The sequence below is a fragment of the Microtus oregoni genome, unplaced genomic scaffold, assembly GCF_018167655.1.
Source record: "Microtus oregoni isolate MIOR12 unplaced genomic scaffold, Mior012 000015F_ref0000493, whole genome shotgun sequence".
In the NCBI taxonomy this organism is placed as follows: Eukaryota; Metazoa; Chordata; class Mammalia; order Rodentia; family Cricetidae; genus Microtus; species Microtus oregoni.
Genome location: NW_024543074.1, coordinates 32605121 through 32627540, shown reverse-complemented (window position 1 = coordinate 32627540; position 22420 = coordinate 32605121). Strand labels below are relative to the sequence as shown.

Below are 22420 nucleotides of genomic sequence, written 5' to 3'. Positions count from 1 at the left end.
CAAAGTGTTTCTTTGGATATGGTTTCAGGGTCAGGGCGTGTTTCTTTGGTTCTGGTTTCAAGGCCAAAGTGTTTCTTTCACTGACTCTGGTTTCAGGGTCAGTGTCAGTTACTTTGGCTGACCATTTTACCCTACAGAAGTCCTAAGCTCCCAGAACTGTGACAGGGACTGTGTCTGAAGATGACAGGGTCTTTAAAGAGGTATGGTAGAACGCCCTTTAAAGTACGCCCTAACCCATTTGCCCAGTGTGCTTATCTTATCATAAGGTGGTGTGTGAACACACAGGTGAGATCCTCCTGAGGAAACTAGAAGATGGCAACCAACGAGCCAAGAAGAGAAACCATCATTGCCCACACCTTGTTCTCAGAGCTCTGAGCAAACAAATTACTGTTGTTTAAGCTACCTGCCTGTGGGACCTCATTATGGCAGCCACAGCAAACACTATGCATGGCTTTTAAAAATGAATTTCTCAGCCGGACAGTGTTGGCACATGCCTTTGATCCCAGCACCCGGGAGGCAGAGGGAGGCAGATCTCTGTGAGTTTGAGGCCAGCCTGGTCTACAAAGCAAGTTTTGTTTTGTTTTGTTTTGTTTTCTGACAAAGAGAGAAACCCTGTCTTAAAAAAAAAAAAAAGCTTCAAAGGAGCTTAGAATTTGGGGTAGTAATATGAGTAGCTGGACATAATTTGAGGGGAGAAGGGAAGACAATCAATTAAGCAACCTGTATCAAACTACAGCCACTTTCCTGGGAGAAGCTGCAGAGAAAAAGACATGTTTGCCTAGCCAGTGGTTAGGGAAATTTGGTTAGAAAATCTAGCTTACTGCTTCTCTCTGATTCCTGTCTCAGTGGTTAGATTAAGAACTCAATGTTCAGGGGGTAGAGTTATAACTTAGCTCTTAAGAGCATTTGTTTTACAGACGACTTGGACTTGATTCTCAGCACAGCATGGTGGCTCACAACCATCCACAACAGACTCTGACATTCTCTTCTGACCTCTGCTTACACGAAGCATGCACATGCTACATCTACATGCATGCAGACAAAACACTCATATGCATAAAAGAAAATAAATCTAAAACTTTTAAATTAGAAAAGAATATATTTTCAGCCGGGCAGTGGTGGCGCACGCCTTTAATCCCAGCACTCGGGAGGCAGAGGCAGGCAGATCTCTGTGAGTTCGAGGTCAGCCTGGTCTACAACAGCTAGTTCCAGGACAGGCTCCAAAGCCACAGAGAAACCCTGTCTCAAAAAAAAAAAAACAAAAGTAATTTACAGATGGATTTCACCTTAGTACCCCAACTTCAACCTCTAGAAAAGTAATCAGACACCCCTGATGTGGCTAACAGGGTCGTCAGATATTTCCTGTAAGGGCTCCACAGATGGCTTCCAAAACACCCGTCTCCTTTCCACTCAACATCATCAAGGACTTAGGACCAAGCCATCCAATGGCACAGAGAACTGTGTGGTTTCTGGATACCGTTTGAGCAGCTTGTCAACTGTCAACTGGAAACACGGGGCATGAGAGGAGCTTGGACTCGTCCTACCACCTGAAAAGCCAGGGTTTCAACCAGAGTCAGGTGGCCATTCAGGTGATGTTACTAATTTTGACCGCCAATAATCATGCATCTGTGTAGAACTGCAGGCAGATGTTTGTCACGGCATTGTCCGGATCAATAAGAATGGAAGCATTAAAACTCGAAGTCATTACCACCAAGGGAAAAGTAATATTGACAGCCCTGGCCATGGTCTGAGAAAATAGAAATACACTAGAAAGGATGGGGTTTTATTCTCCCAGAACCACATCCACACCCAGCACCTGTGTTCTTTTTCTCTAACTTCACTTCATGTTGTGCTGTGGATTGAGAATTTCCAGCCAGCCTAGGCTAAATCGGGAGAAACTGTCTCAAAAAGAAGGAAGGGGAGGGTGAGACTATATCAAAAAGAAAAAATGGGGAGGGGAGAAGGGAAGAGAGGGAGTGAGGAAGGAAAGAAGAGGGGGAGACAAGAAGAGTCAGGTAAAATGAAACTAAAGCGTGGCTGCATATAACTGTAATCCCAGCATTGGGAAGCTGGGGCAGGGAAATCCCAAATTCAAGGCCAGCCTGGGCTACAGAGTGAGCCATAATGAGGGTGGGGGGGCGGGTCTGGGGGCAAAGGAGAGGGGAAGAGGGAGAGAAGTGAGCAGCATGTGCTCTGGGAGCAGGGAGCTTGGAGATGAAAAGAGAGGGTAAGAGGGACCATCCAGGAATGGTGGCACGATTCTGTGTCTTGAAGTTTTGTTACACATGTATAAGCAAATGACAAAAAAAGCTATAAATGTCTACTTAAGATTCATGTACTTTTGTGTATATATTTCACATCCAAAAAAGCCTAATAAATGTCAAACTCTAGCTAATTCTATATTGAAGTATTTGAAGAGGCCACGTACTACCTGATACTCTACAGTAGACTTTGAAAAGCGGTTGAGTTGAAGAACACGGGGATGGAAAGATGAGTGGACACCTGCTGAAACAAGCTTTATAAAACCTTAGTGACAAATCCAGAGGACCAGCACACCTATTCAAATGGCTGAATTTTTAAATAACAGGTCTGAAATTTTTCATAATATCACCAAATTCAAATCACAAGTGGTGTGGGAAGTCCTTCTGTATATGTGTTGCTTTTATTGGTTAATGAATAAAGAATCTGCTTTCAGCCAATGACTTAACAGAATATAGCCAAGCTGGAAGAGATATAGATAGAAAGAGTAGGCAGAGTGAAGGAGCTGCCAGAAGAGAAAGATGCAAGCTGTCAGCCAGAACCTTGCCGGTAAGCCACAGCCATGTGGCAATACACAAATTAATAGAAATGAGTTAAATTAAGATGTAAAGAAGATGAAAGAGCCAATAAGAAGCTAGAGCTAATAGGCCAAGCAGTGATTTGATTAATACAGTTTCTAAGTGATTATTTCGTGGTCTGGGCAGCCGGGAAAGAAAGTGGCATCCTACAACACACAAGGCCACTAAAATCATTCTAAAATTAAATATGTTGCTAAATTATGCTGTCAATAAAATTACAAAAGAAACAATGTAATTTAAACACAAGTGAAGTTCATGACTATAGAATTTAGTCATTGTTTAGGAATGGATGGCGCCTGATTGTGTTTTCTGGTGGGGTGGTTGTTTGTTTGTTTGTTTGGAATTAGGTAACAATATATGGTGTAAATTTAATAGCATTGCTTTAGCTCCTTGTTTCTTCTGACTTCAGACAGTTTACCATAAAGCACAGGCTACTTTTATAGAAATAACTAGTGATCTTTTCAGCAGTCCCAGTCTTCCACATGCTAGGATTATAGGCACGTGTCCTCTTGCCTACTGAGAAGGCCAATATTGGCTGTCAACTAAACAGATGTTAGAATCACATAGGAGATGGACCTCAAAGAGAACTGAGGCTTTCCAGGTTGGGTTAATAGAGGTGAGAAATCTCACTCTAAAAATGTGGGTGGCACCATCTCACGGGCTGGGGTTATGGCCTGAATAAAAAGGGAAGAAACGAACTGAACACTAGCATTCATCTCTCTCTGCTCCTGACTGCAGGTGCAATGGGAACGGCTGACTCACGCTCCTGCATGGCATGGCTGCGCTCTTCCCATCACGAGGGACTGACTGTATCCTCACGCTTTAAGTCAAACCCTTTCTCCTTTAAGTTGCTTCTCAGGTATTTGGTCACAACAAGAAGGAAAGTGCAGATGCACCTGGCTTGTTCTGTCTTCTTGGCCAGAGATGTAAACTATAGTCCATATACCACAGAGTTTACACCCTTGAGCCGCACAATTCGGTGACTACATACAGTGGCAGAAGTCAGCCGCCATCACAAGAAGCAAGTTTAGAATGATTTCCTCACCCTCAAAAGACTTCTATCCCTTTTACAGTCACCCTCTGCGCAGTGACTAGCAGCCATGCCTTCTGTATTGTCACTTGACACAGGCTAAAGTTGTCTGGGAAGAGGAAGCCTCAACTGAGGAAATGCCTCCATCAGATTGGCCTGTTGCCGGGGCTGTGAGGGATTTTCTTGATGGATGATTGATGTGGAAGAGCCCAGTGTAGGCTGTATCGTGCCTGGGCAGGTGGTCCTGGGAGGTATGAGAAGGCAAAGGGAGCAAACCAGCAGGAACAAGACAGCATCCTCCCATGGGTTCTGCTTAAACTCCTGTGTCTAGGTTCTGTACCCACTTAAGGGACTATCAGACTCCTTCGCAGGGTGGTTGAGTCATTTGTCTTCCCAGAATACCCGAAGATACGATTTCACCACATCCATATAGATTGTTAACAGTCTTTTTGACTGTAGACTCCCTAGTGGGTATCATGTTTGGGGAGCATTTTGCCTATATTAACCTATGAGATGAACATTAACAGGTATTGCATTTTAATACATAAGACTATATAAAGACTATATAAGAACTACTAAGGAAACATGCACCATTGTGTGTTCCAAAGGGACTGCCATGAACTCCGAGGCCATTATCAGTCACTTCTGAGTGAAGCAGATCACAACAGATTCAACCCATCAGAGCTAAAGAAAGCCGTCCTCTTTGCAAGAGGCACATGCCAAAAGTTGGATTGTGTACTAATGAGATACCAGAAATTAAAATCTGCTAGTGATTGAAAAAAACCAAGCACTTCATCATCAACATAGATGAACCATTATTACTGTCCATGTAACTAGTTTTGGAAGGTGGGAAGGAGTGGAATTGCCCCACTTTTGGGAGTAACAAGAAAATAAAGTTATACATAGCACAATAATATTCATGAGCAAGAGAGATGTCACAAGAGGAAAAAAACTGAATTAGTTTTAAAGAATTTCTGTGTTTGATTGGCTTGGGTTTTTTTCAATATTCGCTGAAAGCCAAGATGACCTCAGACTCCCAGTTTTCTGCCTCAGCCACTGTGTGCTGGCTGAGGCTACAAGTGTGCATGCACCACCATGCCCAGCTACCAAGAATGCTTTATATTCTTGCTTGTGTAGGATACATAATTCATAGAAAAACGTTTAATTATTTTAATACCTAAAGAGCACACAAGCCAATATGCTAACGGAATGCAATAAAAATGAATAAAACATGAATGACTTATTTATATTTCATTATTTATAACCTGTGATTACAACTCTCATGTGTAATTGTAGCAATGCACATTAAAACAATGATTTATTGTATTATTCTGATTATAAAATAGACAAATAGCCGGGCAGTGGTGGCACATGCCTTTAATTCCGGCACTAGGGAGGCAGACACAGGTGGATCTCTATAAGTTCGAGGCCAGCCTGGTCTACAGAATAAGTACTAGGAAAGGCTCAAAGCTATACAGAGAAACCCTGTCTTGAAACACCAAAATAAATAAGTAAATAAAATAGAGAAATGTTTGCCTTTTTTGACCCTACCACCTTTTTCAGACAAGGCTTCACTATATAGCCATGCCTGGCCTGGAACTTGGTACAGAGACCAGTCTGACTTTGAACTCTCAGCAGTCCACCTGCCTCTGCCTCCTGTTGGGTAGCATTTTCCTCCCTCCAAGATAAAACATTCCATCTTGAAGGGAAGCTCGTTTATTCTCAAAATGCTCTAAAGGTGGGCAAAGCATTCCATTCTGCAAAGAAACTCCTTAAAATCGAGGAATTTACAACACAAAAGCTTCAGGAAGTCGGTGAAATTGACCAGATCACTGGGCCCTTCCCTTTCAAGCATATACAAGCCCAGGGGATTACACTCTCAGACCATCAGAACGGCCTAAAAAAGAAAGATACCTTCTAACCCATTGAGCCACTTGCAGATTTCAGTGCGCTCTAGGTTTCCAGCCTTTGTGGGCTGCCATCCACGCTGCTGTGGGCTTTGGTGATGTAACAGTCTTGAAGAAATTTCTGTTATGGTAATTTACCTCTCACCTACACTCCTGTAAGTAATCCTGGTAAACCCAATGGTTCACCAATTGGACTTCGCTGGCTTCATCTTTTCTTTTCTCTCCTAAAAAATAAGGCTAACTTATAGAAAGGGGTAATTGTGGGCTGCTGAGGTGACTCTGGGTAAAAATGCTTGCTGTGACAGCCTGATGGCCTGAGTCTGAGCCCCAGAACCCACGGTGGAAGGAGGAGCCTGGCTCCTGCACTCTGCTCTGATGTCCACACTGAGGTTAGTGCATGTAAGCAGCAGTACCCACCTGTGCACAGGCACACACACACACACACACACACACACACACACACTTAGACACTCTTTCTCACACACAGACACACACACAAGATGAAATTATTAAAGAGGAGAGAAGCAATTACAAGTCATATTAAATGTGAAAAGTAATTTCATCCAGGTTATATAGAAATGGCAACATGGTCAATTTTGTTCTCTTCAATTAAGGTAGACTGATAAAGTGTCATTCACCAACTGTAACAGGGAAAATGTACTTCAGGGGTTGAGAGTGGTAGAATGCTCCTCTAGCAAGTCCAGGGTCTTAGTTCTGACCCTTAGCACATGAGTATAAAGAGTTACATAACTAATTAGCAAAGCCAGAAATAAACTCAAATACTTAACAACAATACAGTATGATTCCAGATGTGTTTTCAAATAAGAGACAGCCATCTGCAAACAGCTAAACTTTAATTCATATCTCAAACATTAAATTGGGATAAGGTATAATGGATCTGAGTCAAACTGCCATCATCTTCAAGACTTCTGCTGCATTTGGTCACAAAAGATCATCAGAGCTTGGCCTACTGTTTATTTACCTTCCTCATAAGAGAGGATGAGGAGGGTCATGGAACCCTCCCCTGAGTATCTATCCACCTCTCCCAGTCAGTTGTATTCATAGACTCATATAAATGAATACTTGGCCCTCCTTTGATGTAACTGTTTGGGAAGGATTAGGAAGAGTGGTCTTGTTGGAGGAGGTGTGTCACTAGGGTTGCACATAAAGGTTTCAAAAGCCTAGGCCTGCCTGCCTCCCCCCCCCCTCTCTCTTTGCCTGGTGGTTGTTGTCTCAAGATGTAAGCTATCAGCTACTGCTCCAGCCCCATGCCTGCCTGCTGTCATGCTACCCCATAGTGGTCATGGACTCACCTTCTCAACATGTAAACCCCAATGAACTCCTTCTTCTCTAAAGAGTGGGCAAGCGGCATTCTCAGGTATAGTTGAAGGGGATGTGGAGAGATGTCTCAGTGGTTAAGAGTGCTTACTGCTCTTCCAGGGGATCCTGGTTTTATTCCCAGCACTCACATGGTGGCTCACAACAGTCTGTAACTCTAGTTCCAGGGAATATGATGACCTCTTTTTGCCTCTGTAGGCACTGCACACATGTGGTACACAGATATTCATGTAAATACTCATATACATCATATAAGGATAAATTCTTTAAAACCATTCATTGGCATATATGTGTATGCCCTCTTCTCTGTATGCATGCCATATGCATGCAGTACCAAGGAGGCCAAAATAGGGCAATGCTTTCCTGGAGCTGGGGGTTACAAGAGGTTGTGAGCTACCAAACGTGAGTCTTGGGGACTGAACCTGTGTCTCCAACAAGAACAAGTGTTCTTAGTTGCCGACCCATTTCTCTGGCTTAAACCCGTGTAAGCATTAAAGCATTCATTCCCTCCTGGCTGTTGATAACTATCATCTTCCAATATTGGTATGTGATACCTTTGATTACACGTGTTTCTCCATGAGCAACCCCAAACTCCCTGAAGCATCTGTTTCAAAGCCTTTCTAAAACAGAGCCCTTTCACGGATTAACTTTTCATTTTCTCTCCTTTCCCCGACACACTACATTCTGAGAAATAGTAGTTTAAAGAAAAGGACACTGGAATCTGTTAATCCCAATCTTTTTCTCTCCATGTGTTCCCCAGTATTCAGACCTGTGTGCTAATTAGCTGTGACAGATAACTCCGTCTTGTCACCTCTCCAGGGGAAGAAAAACTAGCTTCTCCATTGATCCAGGTGACCTTCGGGAGCTGCCACGTGCTCATGGAGGTTTCTGTTGGAAGGAGATAAGTTCAGTCTGAAAAACCAAACACAGACAGAATCTCAGTCTGGGCAGACATCCACCATCCCCAGAACAAGCAACAGGAACAGATGGGACCTCCCACCGCACTCTGCTAAGGGATTTTTCAGAGTCCTGGTTATCAAGGCGAGGTTGACATCACAGCAGGGCAAGGGCTGGCTATTTGAAGTTGGCAGATCTGTAGGTACAACAAGGAGTTAGGGACCTTAAAGCGAAGCAAGCACTTTAAAGACAATTAGAGTGAACTTTAAAGGATTCTAGGTTAGTCATTGAGATAAATAACTACACACAAGGCTTGGGTGAAGCTGAGAGTACAGCGCAGCACTGGTGCAGGCAGAGCTGGAGGCTCTGCTTCTATCCACAGGCAACAAGGCTAACAACACCGCCACCGAAAGAAAACAAGTAGGACCCTATAGAGTTCACCAGCTTCACCGGGCTGAGTGGAGGCTGCCCTTCCATTAACGAGAGCTGAAGCTTAAAAGGTGAACGAGCTGGGCAGCAGTGGCACACACCTTTAATCCCAGCACTCAGGAGGCAGAGGCAGGTGCATCTCTGTGAGTTCTAGGCCAATCTGGCCTCCTACAAGAGCTATTCCAATGACAGCATCAAAAGCTACAGAGGAACCTTGTCTCGAAAAACCAAAAGTTAAATAAATAAATAAAAATTTTAAAAAAAAACAAAGAAAAAAGGTGAACAACAACAACAGATACAAACATCTTTAGAGTGAAGCCTTGAGGCAGAGGCAGGCAGATCTCTGAGTTCAAATCCAGCATGATCTACAAAGTGAGTTCCAGGACAGTTGGGACTACACAGAGAAAGCCTCTCTGCTTTTTTTGGTTTGGAGAGGACATCTGGGGCTAGAGCCCTAAATCCTTTCTTAGAGGGGAGACCAGGGTTTGACAATCATAAGAACAATTATTTAATCCCCGGGACTGTGAATGCTGAGTCAGGAGGACTTGGAGAATTTCAGGCCAGCCAGACTAGGAAGCACAGCCCTGTTCCAACAAACAACCCAAACCCTCAAAGCCCAACCCCTTTGAAAGTCCCTACAAACTATAACAACAAAATGGTAATCTCAGATGTTCTAGGACCCTAACGAGACAGAAATAACATAGTGTAAGTGAATAGGAGCTTGTCATAGAAACCTGTTAGCCGCCAGCTAGGCATTGAGGCAACAGTCACCTTTCTGTTGGGTTTCAACCTGGAGGCCTTTATTCAGTAGTACAGGACATACTGCCATGCGCAGAACCTAAATCACCTACCTGAGAATTTTACAGCATTTACAGTCATTATGAATCTCACCTTGGGGTATCATGTTAAAACACCATGGCAAAAAGTGTGGCAAAACAATATTTATGCTCAGTTCTAGTTCTTATGATCATGATCTAAGATAATACGATAACAATCAGTTTATCCTTATCTTCTCCCTAAGACAGATGCCATAAAGGCATTCTATGAATTACCACTAGGCTTTACAGTGAACTAGGTACAGTTTGTTCTCAGAATTTTACATCCATTTTTATCGTGTGCTTCTTGCAATAATCCCGAGAGGAAGATGGATGGTGAGCTCTCATGTTACAGATGAGAGCACTGAACCACACATCGAGATAGCTGAGTATTACACATTACGTGGGTAGGACTTGGTGGTGGGGCTTGGGTAGATGATGAGTTCCAGGCTAGATGGGCAAAATTCTACTTAGAGGGACCAAAGAAGTGGTGGAGGATCTTTGAATCACTGGGGGCATGATTTCGGTTAAAATATTGTTTTAGATGTATGCATTTATGTGTTTTGTCTGCATGTATGTCTATGCACAACGTGCATGCCTGGTGTCCCCAGGGGTCAGAAGAGGCAGTGGATGCTCAGGAACTAGAGTTATGTATTCTTTGTGAACTACCATACGGTTGTTGGGAATTGAACATCAGTCCTCTGGAAGAGTAGAGAGTTCTCTTAACCACTGAGTAACTTATCCAACCCCCCAGGGGAATGATTTTGAATAGAAGAGTGGACCCTGGCCACACCTTTCTTTTGTTTCCCTGCCATAAGTAGTGGTTTTCTTCTCCACACACTTCTGTCATGCTGTGCTAACTTGCCACAGGCTCGAAAACTACAAGGGCAAACCTCAATGGACTGCAACCAACCAAACTATAAACCAAATTATTTCTTTCTTTTGTAAGTTGATTACCTTGGTTATTTATTGCATTACCTGAAAACTCACCAACACTATGAATAACCATATCTGTCTTTTGAAGATTAAAATAATAGCTTTTCCGTGTATGTGTTGTACATGTGTGTGCATTTGTGTTTGCACATGACTTTGAGGGTGTCCTCAGAGCACCAAAGTATCAGATCCCCTGGAGCTGGAGTTACACGCCCTTGGGAGCCACCCAATATTGGTGCTAGGATATGAACTCTGGTATTCTGCAAGAACAGTATGTGTTTTTGACCACTGAGCCATTTCTCTAGCTCCCATGGATGGGTCTTTAAAATCATGAATTGCGGTATTGTTCCCCAGATCAGTGACCACAGAATTGCATTAAAATGTTTGTTTAAAAGATCTAATTGCAGGCTCTGCCTCCATGAGACTCCAATTTGGTGAGAGGTATCAATAATGTGGTTTTAACCTGCTCCCACCGTATGCTGCATGGCCAGAATGGAATTAGAATGGAACTCGGTACTTTTTCTTCAAACACTTTGAGTCAGTTAAAATATTTTGAAGCTAAACTAGTCATTATCTTGTTTCCTGTGCTTACATATACAATGAAAGATGCAAAAAAAAAGGGTGGGAAAGAGGTAAAAATGAAAAAGAATATTTTAAAAATATAATAGAGACTGAATTTGAGCAAGTACTATTTTACTATTCTGGGCTATGGAGACTTTTCAAGGTCTCCTTCTAAGTTTACTTTATTTTTCATAGTTTTAACCATTGCCAAAATAAGAAGCCAAAACCCACCTCACAAAACTCCAAATGGATAAATTACATTATTGGTGACATATTTATTTTTAATATCATCTGTGACTATTAATTTTCATAGTCTCTCATGTGAGTCCGTAGCTCCTGCAAGCTAATCATCATGCAGTTTTTCATAATTTTAATCAATAGTCTCACAATGAAAAGCACTAAAATGTTTCATATGGAATATTTTATATGTTAATTCTTGCCTATTAGGACCCAAGTAGAGGCTGCCAAACATTTTCCATTAGTTTTAATAACATCTCATAAAGTACCTGATAGAGTGCTGCTTGACTACAAACTGCTGAAAAAGGTTTTTTTCATGTTCCAGAGCTATACACCTATACATACGCACTAGAATATGCACACATATCACCTTTACATATACTTCACATAGATTATCTGTATGATATCAACTCCACAATCTGTATGTACACATATGCATTACATATGTATTTTGCTGGCTTCTTGATCATATCTTTATTCAGTTAGCATTACCATTGATTCTACTGTATGTGCAAAGGACTTGATTATGAATGTACTTCAGGGAATATAGCTCCGTTGGTAGAGTGCTTGACTAAGTCTGTACTAAGTCCTAGGCTCCCAGCTGGCAACTCACTGGGTAACAATGCCTGAGTTTGATTCTGGAATCTACATGACAAAAGGAGAGAAGGGACTCACTAAAATTGCCTTCTGATCTCCATACACAAAGACCTTGGCACAGATACGCACAATACATAAATAAATAAATAAATTTAATTAATTCATTTATATTCTGCCTTCCAGCTTCAGTACTGCAAAAAACTGGGTGTGGCAGTACATGCCTGCAATCCTAGCACTTGGAGGTAGAGGCAGGAGGGTCAGAAGTGAGTTCAAGACTAGCCTGGACTACAACAACAATGTAAAAATGTAGTTCTGCTACGTTTATCCATATTATAGCTCCCATTTTTAAACTGACATATACTAAGCAGGAAACTTTTAAAGTTAGATGTGCATTTTCTAGGGTTTCATTAAATCAGGTAATATAATCCACAAACTTATTGAATTCAATACGTCATCTTGTCTGTCTGAAGAGGTTGAGAACAAACAAAAATGTTTTGTTTTTTTAGACAGACTCCACATAGCCCAGACTGTCCTTGAACTCACCCATTCCATGAGAAGGATCTTTCCTTTCATCATGTCTCCCCAGTCTGCTCAACACAGGAGCCAAGTGAGTCCATTCTCTCCCGTCCCAGGGAAGCCAGATTTCCTGCATGCTAGAAACGTAGGCTAGAAATCACCTAGCTGCACTCCCTCGGCAAATGCTTATTAGTAGGAACTATTTGTTGGTGTGGTTCAGGGCTCAGACCTCATATCTCTTTTATTTTCACTCTTTGTCCCTGGGGCTTAGACGTTTGTTATTTCCTATGCCTGGAAAATCTTGCCCTGCACACAAGACGTGCTCCTTAACTTCGGGTCTGAATTCAAGTTTGTTTTATCTGTTAGTCCTCCCCTAATCATCCAACATACAGTGCAATCCAACTCTTGATACCATCCGTCTTACTTAATCAATTTTCTCCACTTTATTAACCAACATTCTTATTACCCATGTATTTATTTACTATTTAGTTATTGTTCAACTTTCTTCAGAAAATAGTCTTGCCAGTGCCAGAGCATTGGGTGTGTAGTTAGTTCACTGCTGTTATTTCCCTAGCTAATGGAATTGTAAGGGGCACAGGCGAGGCAGCTGGTAAATATTTATGAAGTAAATGAGAATAGATGGCACTTTTCTATTATTTCCTCAGCTAAGTTAGACGTCTTTCTATTTTTAAAACGTGTTTTGGTTGTTCATTCTGTTCAGAAAATGTCATGCCTCGTCCCAATTGCCAGCCTAATAAAACAAAACCAAATCGCCAAAAGGACATCCTTACTAGAACTGTCAGCTTGAGGTTTGTGGACTCCAAGGTCGCCTCTCTTCGCTCGCTGAATTTCAGAAAATGTTTCCCGTGGGAAAAGCCTCGGCTTCCATCACATTTTCATAGGTGTATTGCGCAATTCAAAGCTCCGAGTTACTCTGATATTCCTTGAACGCTGTTCAACTAAAGCCCAACGCGTTTAACCGGAACCTTATCAAGGTCCCGACCAAACCACCTGATCTTGGAAGAGAAGTTTCTCGGAATAAAAAACAACCCGCAGGGAGGGTCCCCCTAAATGTCTCATGAGTCAGCCAAGCTCTCCTCGGGAACTGTGAGAGACACTTCCGCCTCATTCTGGCTGGTAACCTGTTAACCGCTGACGTCTCTTGACGTCTGGGTTAATGACTGCTTTGACCAACACTGTGAAATGTTTTCTAACTACGATCCTTTCAGCGCCACAGGCTCTTAAGAACACGCCGAGTCTCTTTCCCACTGCTCAGTTTTTCAGGCGTGTGAACGTGCCAAGCTCCCCTCGCCCCCGCCGTGTTTCTTCAGAAACGTCAACCCTTCCAACCACGGGACAGGGAGAGGACACCTCTCTACACCTTCGCTGTCCAGTATGTCAGTGACTCGACTGAACGCCAGTATTTGGACATGAGGTTCAGTCACCCCGGTTTAGTCACGAGGTGACAGCTGTGGCCCAGCGCAGGGCGGCCAGAAAATGGGCGAAAGGCTGCGGCCGTTCCGTGGGTTAGAAAGGCGGCCCCGGCCGGGACGTCTAGTGGTCGGAACCACCCGCTCGGGGGCCCTAGCTGGGGGAGGCGCAGGACCCGGGCCACGAGCCGTAGCGCTTCTCGGGAACCAATGGGAAAGCCGGCCTCAGGACGCCCCTCGTACGCCCCGCCCCTCGCTCCGCCCCGGCGCCGCGCGTCACCAGGGCCACGGAGAGCGCGCAGCTGTCCAGCTTCCGGAAGTGCGCCTGAACGGGTGGCTCGGGCAGAGGTAAGCCGGTGAGTTGGGTTGGCGGGCGGGGTCGCCGACGGCTGAAGTCAGGCTTGTTGTCGCTGCAGCTCTCTAACTGTCGGGAGCGAGCTGCGGCGGGGACAGCGGTCTCGTCCCCCGTCACCTCCCCCCCCCCCCGTAGCTCTCGCTGGCAACGGGCGCGTGCGGGGGAGGGGACTGGGGCGGAACGGAAAATGTGCTCTTCCGGGTTGCCCGCCCCTGGAGAGGGGTCGGGACCGAGAGGCCCTGGGCTCAGGTTGCACGGCTGGGAGGCCAGCGGCTAGTTACCTCGCTCTCTGTGACAACTCCGGAGGCGCCCCGCAGATCCCCACAAGTCTGCTTCCTGGGCTTAAACTGCTGCTGCCTGGGAGCCATGGAGGAACCAGATCGGGGAAACTTAACACTTACGTTACAGGGCGGTCCCAAGATCGGCCAGAGCAGAAGCGAAGCCTAAAGTGGGCTGATAAACAAAGGGCTACCTATGTGTGGGTAGCTTGCCTGTGTAGAGACGAAAGCTACTCTAGATGCGCGTTTCTTTTCGATTCGTCGAAGCGTCAGTAATACAAATAAAACTGATGATCGTGAGTTCCTTTATGAGGAGAAGCAAGTCCTCATCAGGGCAAAACCCCATAAGCTCCTCTATAAAGTTATTTAATTTTGAATAAGTGGACGACTTGTCATAAATGCCGGGGGTAGCTAGCAGTTGGCCTTTGCTGCACGGCACGGAGCAAGTAGTATTACATAGCGTAAGATTTAAATACGTAAGATTTAGTATTAATGTTTGCTGAGTAGTCTCCAAATTAGTTTCAGGAACTAGGTGTGACTAAGGTTATAGGTGAAAATTTTGCCGACTGAAATTCTGCTATTTTTGTAAAACTCAGGAAATAAGTTCATTTCGGTAGCAAAGGATATTTTTATAGATGTTAATTTCTAAAACAGAGGTTTCTTTTTAAGTTTTCCCTCTAAACCATCCTAATGCTGAGTGACCCTTTCATACAGTTCCTCATGTTGTGGAGACCCCGGACCATAAAATCACTTTGTTGCTACTTCATAACAGTATTTTGCTACTGTTATGAATCGTAATGCAAATATCTGGTTTTCAATGGTCTTAGGCAACCCATGTGAAAAGTTCATTCGGCTTTCCAAAGGGGTCATGATCCACAGGTTGAGAATCACTACTTTAAGCTTAAAAAGCTTAGTGTGCTGTGATTTCATGACCATTATGTGTGAAAATATATTTTAATTTTCATTGCAATGTTTTTGGCTACTGATTATTAATTTCTACAAATTAGAATTTCAAATTCTCTTCTTGATGTTGATTTCTAATTTATTTGTACTGTGTGTACTGGCTGGTTTTATGTCAAGTTAACACAAACTTGAGTCACCCGAAAAGAGGGAACCTCACTTGAGAAAATGTCTTCGTAAGATCCAGCTATTAAGTATTTTCTTAATTAGTGATTGATGCTGAAGGACCAAGCCCATTGTGGGTGGTGCTATTCCTGAGCTGGTGGTCTTTGGTTCTATAAGAAAGCAGGCTGAGTAAGCCAGGAGGAGCAAGCCAATAAGCAGTGCCCCTCTATGGCCTCTGCATCAATCCTGCCTTGCAGGTTCCAACTCTGCTCGAGTTCAGGCTTCCTTCACTGATGGACTGTATGATGTGAAAGTGTAAGCCAAATAAACCCTTTCCTCTCCAACTCTTCTTCCACTATGGTGCTTCCTTATAGCAGTACTATCTCACCCTAAGTAGGACGGAAATTAGGACCAGCATAGCGGGGTGTTACTGTGACAGACCTGACTGTGTTGTTTTGGGAGGATTATGGAAAGACTCTTGAACTTTGGACTAGAAAAGCCATGGAGTGTCCAAAGCTCAATGAGCTGTTCTGTGGGAGCGTGGAAGATTATAGAGTGCTGAGAGAAAGGCAGATGCTAGATGCCTGGGTTGTGAAGGTCTAGAGGGAAGTTGACAGTCACTTAAGGACTATCATGGCTGTTGTGTATTTTCAGTTAAGCGTCTGTGGTTCTGGTTAGCTGTGCTTAACAAGAGAGCAGAACCACTAAAGCCGTTCTTAACCTGTGGTTCATGACCCCAGGGTCAAATGACCCTTTCACAGGGATCGCATATCAGATACTATGATATATTTGATATTTCTTGCATATTAGATACTTACATTACGATTTATAACAATAGCAGAATTACAGTTATGAAGTAGCAACAAAATAACTTTATGACTGGGGGTCTGTAGAACATGAGCAACCTTAAAGGGTTGCAGCATTAGGAAAGCCGCTGTTCTAAAGTAAAACCTTTGCTTTTCTGGGATAGTTATCAGCTGTAGCTAATAAATTAGTGGTGATTTAGAAGATATCAGTATCACTGATGTGAAATCTTCTAGAAAGTGTTTTCTCATACACAGAAGCTGTGTTCCAGAAGTGGCCAAGGTTGTTTCTTGTGCTGGCAGCTAAACCTGGCAGTGTTAAGAATCACCCAGGTGGTGCTGGTTTTGATGGGATGAAGGGGTCAGGAAAAGCAGCTGAGGTTTGGCACTGAAGAGGCCCTTGGAGAAGGTGCAGCTTCAGTTGCAGGTGAAGCCCCAGAATTGAAGGTGTCATGGGGAGAAGTTGCAGCTTGGTACCATAAAGAGAGTCTAGGAGAGCTACTGGTGAAAAGTGAAGGCCAGTTGCATCAGAAGACCACAGCGTTTTGGAGGTGTCAGTACTGTGGGATGAGCACCCAGGACAGTGGCAGCAGTGGAGTGGAGCCAGCTGGAGCCTAGAAGACAAGCTGTGTGTGCTGCGGAGGACTGAGCCTCAGAAGTGACCCAGGCCCTTTAGAGAAGCCCAGAAGATAGTGAGTGGATCCCAGACATTCGGCATTGAGTTGTTTATATAGTTGGAGTTTTGTTTTACTTTGATTTGGTGTGACTGTGCCCTGGTTCTTCCCTCTTGAAGAAAGTACTTATTTTTGATTTTACAGAAGTTCATAGTTGAGAGGCTTTGGACTTTGAAGAGATTTTGTGTTGGGAGCAGTGAGACCCCAGATCCTGAATTTCTTGTAATCCCCTGATCTGAGTGCCTACAGCTGCTCTGAGCACGAGACCTTCAGGAGTTCCTGATGGCAGGAGAGTGGTTTCTGGTGGGTTTGGCTGGGGCGTGGCTATCTTTATATAATCTGCCCCGAACACACTAAAGGGGGCATTCTTGAGGAATTCAAGGATGACCCGTGTCGCTGTCTCTCTGTCTGTGTGTGTCTGTGTATTTTAACCTCCAGCCCCCTTGCCCGGAGCTCGCAAATTGGGTGCCAGCGCACAGAGCGCAGACACGGGGTCGCGTGGTGTGCGGCAATTTTGGGTTTTGGTTTTTGTTTTTCTCAAAACAGGGTTTCTTCAAGTAGTCCTGGCTATCTTGGAACTAGCTCTGTAGATCAGGCTGGCCTTGAACTTACAGAAATCTAGCTGCCTCTGCCTCCCTAGTGCTGGGATTAAAGGTATGTGCTACCACCACCTGACCTGAGATTTTTAATTTCTTTCTAAAGACTTTGGACTTTAAGAGACTGAATATTTTAGAAACTGGATTTTTTGTGTGTTCTTGATTTTTTTTTTTTTATGTGTGTGTGACTCTTTCTCTGTCCCACCAGCCAGCTCCCAAATTATGACTCAGAGACTTTTGAAAGCTTAGCTGATTGTTTAGGCTTGTTTCTAACTAGCTCTTAAAACTTAAATTTATCCATAACTTTTAATCTACATTCTTTTATGTGACTCAGTTACATTTACTCTGTACTGTCCATGCTGCTTCCTCTGTGTCTGCCTCTCATTTTCCCAGCATTCTCTCTGCTCCTAAAATCCTGCCTAGCTACTGACAGTTAAACTTTTTATTAAACCAATCAAAATGATATATATCTTCACACAGTGTGATGGAATATTCCACAACCTTTTTTGGCACAGGGTTTCTCTGTGTATCCCTGGTTGTTCTGGAACTCACTCTGTAGACCAGGCTGGCCTTTAACTCACAGAAATCCCTGCCTCTGCCTCCCAAGTGCTGAGATTAAAGGTGTGAGCCTCTACGGCCTGACTGAGACTAGATTTTTTAAGTGTTTGAATTCTTAAAAGAAATTTGGAATGGTTTATATTGATATTCATGTTGATCTTAGGGATGAACAAGAGAAAGGTTATGCTGTAACAGGCATACATTTGTCATGTTGGCAAGGAGTCAGCTGTGCTGGCTATCTTATGTTATATTGATACAAGCTGGAGTTATCTGAAAGGAGAGAACCTCAATTGAGAAAATGCCTAAGTTCTGATTATAGGGCATTTTTTAAATTAGTGGTTGATGGAGGTGACCCAGTCCACTGTGAGTGGTACCATCCCTGGGCTGGTGGTCTTGGGTTTTGTAAGAAAGAAATCTGAAGGCCGGGCGGTGGTGGCGCACGCCTTTAATCCCAGCACTCGGGAGGCAGAGGCAGGCGGATCTCTGTGAGTTCGAGACCAGCCTGGTCTACAAGAGCTAGTTCCAGGACAGGCTCCAAAACCACAGAGAAACCCTGTCTCGAAAACAACAACAACAACAAAAAAAAAGAAATCTGAGCCAGACATGATTAAGTTAGTAAACAACACCCCTCCGTGGCCTCTTCATTAGCTCCTACCTACAGTTTTCAGCCCTACCTGAGTTCCTGTCCTGACTTCCTTCAGTGATAGACTATGATGTGGAAGTGTAAGCCAAATAAATTCTTTCCTCCAAAACTTGCTTTTGACCAGGGTGTTTCATCACAGTAATCATAACCTTAATTTGGACACTGTGGTTACAGAATACTTATACTTGGAGTTTGTAGTTGTATGAAATGCATGCATGTTCATGCTTTGTTTTCCCAAGTGTTTCTTATGCCCTTGAATTAAGTATACTGCAGCTGTGGGGTCTAGCTATGGTTGATACTAGAAGACAAGAGTACCTCACTCCTATAGTAACAGCATTGGAAGGCTGATGCATGCAGTAAGATTACCCCGAGTCCAGGCCAACCTGGGCAATAGAGACGGTTCTATCAAACAACAACCCCAAACACACATACCCTCACCCTGAAAAATTCCATCAAAACAGCAACAAAAAATTGATACTAGATGTGTTACATGTTAGAGATAATCTAACCCATCTGTTGTAATGACATATGTGTTACATGTTGGAGATGATCTGACCCGTCTGTTGTAATGACATATGTTTTACATGTTGGAGATGATCTGACCCGCCTGTTCTAATGACATACTAGATGTGTTACATGTTGGAGATGATCTGACCCATCTGTTCTAATGACATGCTCTCTATTTCCCCCTTTTCTTTGTCATAATATTGTGGCCATACTATTATTGATGAATCACAATTTCTCAAATGACTATTTTTGTTGTTGACTAGTTTTATTTTTTTAAAGGATTTATTTATTTATTTATTACGTATACAACATTCTGCCTGCATGTGTGCCCGCATGCCAGAAGAGGGCGCTGGATCTCATTACAGATGGTTGTGAGCCACAATATGGTTGCTGGGAATTGAACTCAGGACCCCTGGAAGAGCAGCCAGTGCTCTTAACCACTGAGCCATCTCTCTAGCCCTTGACTAGTTTGATTTTAGATTGGTACAAGCTATAGTCACTTAAGGGGAGGGGTCCTCAAATGAGAAATTGCCTCCATGAAGATAGGGCTGCAGGCAAGCCTGTCTGTGGGGCAGTTTCTAGTGATGAGGGAGGACTCAGCTCATTGTGAATGGATGCCACCCTAGCCTAGTAGTCCTGGATTTTTTAAAAAGCAGGCTGAGTAAGCCAGAAGGAAAAAGCTATAAGCAGTCTTCCATAGCCTCTGCATCAGCTCCTGTCTCCAGGTTCCCTCCTTGTTTGGATTCTTGCCCTAGCTGACTTTCAGTGATGAACTGTTAGATGGAAAGTATGGGTGAAACCTTCCCCAAATTACCTTTGGTCACAGTGTTTCTACAGCAGTAGATACCCTAGGACAGTCCTCCAGTCTGCTTGACCAGATATTAATGTAACATGTCAATGAATATATTTCTATTTAAGTTGCACTGTAGTTGAAGGATACATACTTGAACTTTGCAGCTCTATAAAACTTGTGCCTAGGATTTGTTTTGATTAGTGTTTCTTATGCACTTGAACTGAATATATTACAGTTGTGTCTAATTTTGATTGCTACTCCTAGGAGCTAGCATAGTAAGCATATGAAAATTGATATTTTTTTTCTTTGTGGAGAGTCCTTATTCTGTTTCTTATTTCAGTTATTTTTCCTTAAGCCATCTTTACATTAGTTTCTGTTGACTACTGCTTTTCCTTGACTTTGAATCATATTTTCCTATTCGTTTATCTTGTAATCTCGGATCACATTCTGACTCTTTTGGAGGGTGTGTTAGCGATTCTGAGGACCAGTTATCTTCTCGAGGGATGTTGCTGTTTGCTGGAGCAGGCAGTATACTTACTCTAGGCTTTATTTGTGCTTTGGTGAGCAATCTTTGGAAGGAGCAGAGTGCTTCCCCACAGCTTTCCAAGTTAAAGAAATGAAACACCTTACTGTGGATCTGGTAGCAGAGTGCTCTTAGGTTTTGTCAGGGCCCATGAGAGTGGGCCTTACTGGAGGTTGTGCTTGTCACTCTCAACATGGCCTTCCTCCTTCCCGTCTCGGTGTCTTTTCAGCCTGAATGACTAAAAATTCAGTACCTCATTCCTGATTGGCCTTTTGTGTGTGTTCTACTCTTTGTTAAACCTTGGTGTTTCAATCTTGTGGTAGGCATTCTCACGCCTATATACCAAGGAGGAGGGGACATCCCATCCCCAGTTCTCCTCCTTGCCTGCTCTTCAGAGTCCAGTCACTTGAACGTTCTTCAGTTCTGTTGTTGTTGTCTCAACTTTTGAGACCATTGTGCACCACTTGAACTTGAGCTTCTGCATTCTGGCAGCAAACTTGTCCTCATATAAGCAGCCATATGGTCTTGGGCTTCCCTCAGCAATTCCTCTCAGTACTACATTCTTTCCCGCTAGGTGGAGTGCCTTACATGTTTTCTCTAGCTTGTGAGTTGCATAGCTGTCCGACTAGTCCATATTATCACTTATTTTGCCAGAGCCAGACATAGAATTCCCCAAATATCTATTTTTTTTTTACTTTAGTGCCACTGAGTACTACCTGAGTATATAATTGGAATATGTACACTCTTTTAAAACAACAAACCCAAAAAATAAAAGCTGTAAATTTAGTGAGGTACACATGAAAAACATATGCCATTAAGTTGTTCTTCTCCTCTTTTGCATCCTTGAAAAAATTGACTTTGGTTGGATTTTGAAGGTTAGACTTATCTTCCCTTTCCCTGTTTTCTTTTTATCCTTTCTTCCTTTTCTCCCACTCCTTTCTGTCCTCCTTCCTCTTGTCCTTTTTATTTAATTTTATTTGTTGTTGTTGTATCTATGTATATTGTGTGTGTGTGCTTGTGCATGTGCCCCGTTAGTGAATCAGAGAAATGGGGACTGCTCAGTCCTTCCTTCGTGACATTTTAAGAGTCAGTCCAACGATCCACTGTTATGAGCAACTGTAATAAATTCAGCTATTAACAAAATAAACTATCCTTTGAAAATACTTCAACTTTGGCTCTTGGGGTTTCCCTTTTCACTGCCCCATTTTCTGCCTTTTAAATCGTGATGCTATGTTAGCTAGCTTTGTGCCATTGTAACAAAATACCTGAGAGGTTTGTCTTGGCTTATAGTTGGAACTGTAGGCTTTGGTCTGTCTATGGTCTCTTGTTCCTGTTGCTTTAGCCCTAGGATAGTATGCTGAGGCTGTACATGTGGAGGAGACCTGTGCATTTATGGAAGCATATGATCCTTTCAACATTAGCCTGCATTCCTAGGGTACTGTACTAGTAGCTCTTGTCCAGCTTTATTTAGATTTATTTTGAGATAGGATCTCATGTATCTCAAGTTGGTCTTGAAGGATGACCTTGAACTACTGATCTTAATGTGTCTATCTCAGTGCTGGTATTGCAGTCATTGGTCGCTGTGCCAGTTCACAGATGCTAGGGGTTGAACCTAGGATTTGTTCATGCTATGTAGGTGTTTACTCACTGAGCTGCATCCCCATCCTTAGATAGCATTATGTATTACCCTCAGGTATATATACAGAGATGCAGGAGTACATGTTTACTGAAGGCGTAAGTCATAAACAATGCCACACCAGTTTGGAATTATGATTAATAGGGTGGTATTTATTTAAAGGGGAAAAAACTTACAGATCACTGTCAGCCCTCTGCGCAACCAGGAAGGGAGTCTAGTCGCCAGTGTAGCAGGAAGTGAAGAGAGAGAGGAGAGGGAAGTGGCCGCTTTTTTAAAGAGAGAGAAACCACGCCCCAATGGGCTGGTATCTCAGCAGCTATAGGCTGGAGGAACGGGAGGACCTCCCGCAACACCTCCCCCTTTTGTTTAAATGAGAGAGTTCTAAACCTACTATGAAATTATATACAATCAGTACAAATATCCTATTCTAACTAGCTTAGGTCTTGTATAATAAATAACTTG

The 22420-nt window shown here is 43.2% G+C and overlaps 1 protein-coding gene across 5 annotated transcripts in view; it reads left to right on the top strand.

Moving 5' to 3' along the window:
* Positions 1–13773: 13773 nt before the first annotated feature.
* Znf18 (zinc finger protein 18) overlaps positions 13774–22420 on the top strand; it is a 34945-nt gene continuing 26298 nt past the window's right edge. For 2 of the 5 annotated variants that reach the window (XM_041665832.1, XM_041665828.1), the window contains exon 1: positions 13774–13875. The gene's annotated coding sequence lies outside the window, so the exon portion shown is untranslated. Of the gene's footprint in view, positions 13884–22420 lie in introns of all 5 variants that reach the window. The other 3 variants (XM_041665829.1, XM_041665831.1, XM_041665830.1) reach the window with 3 other exon arrangements.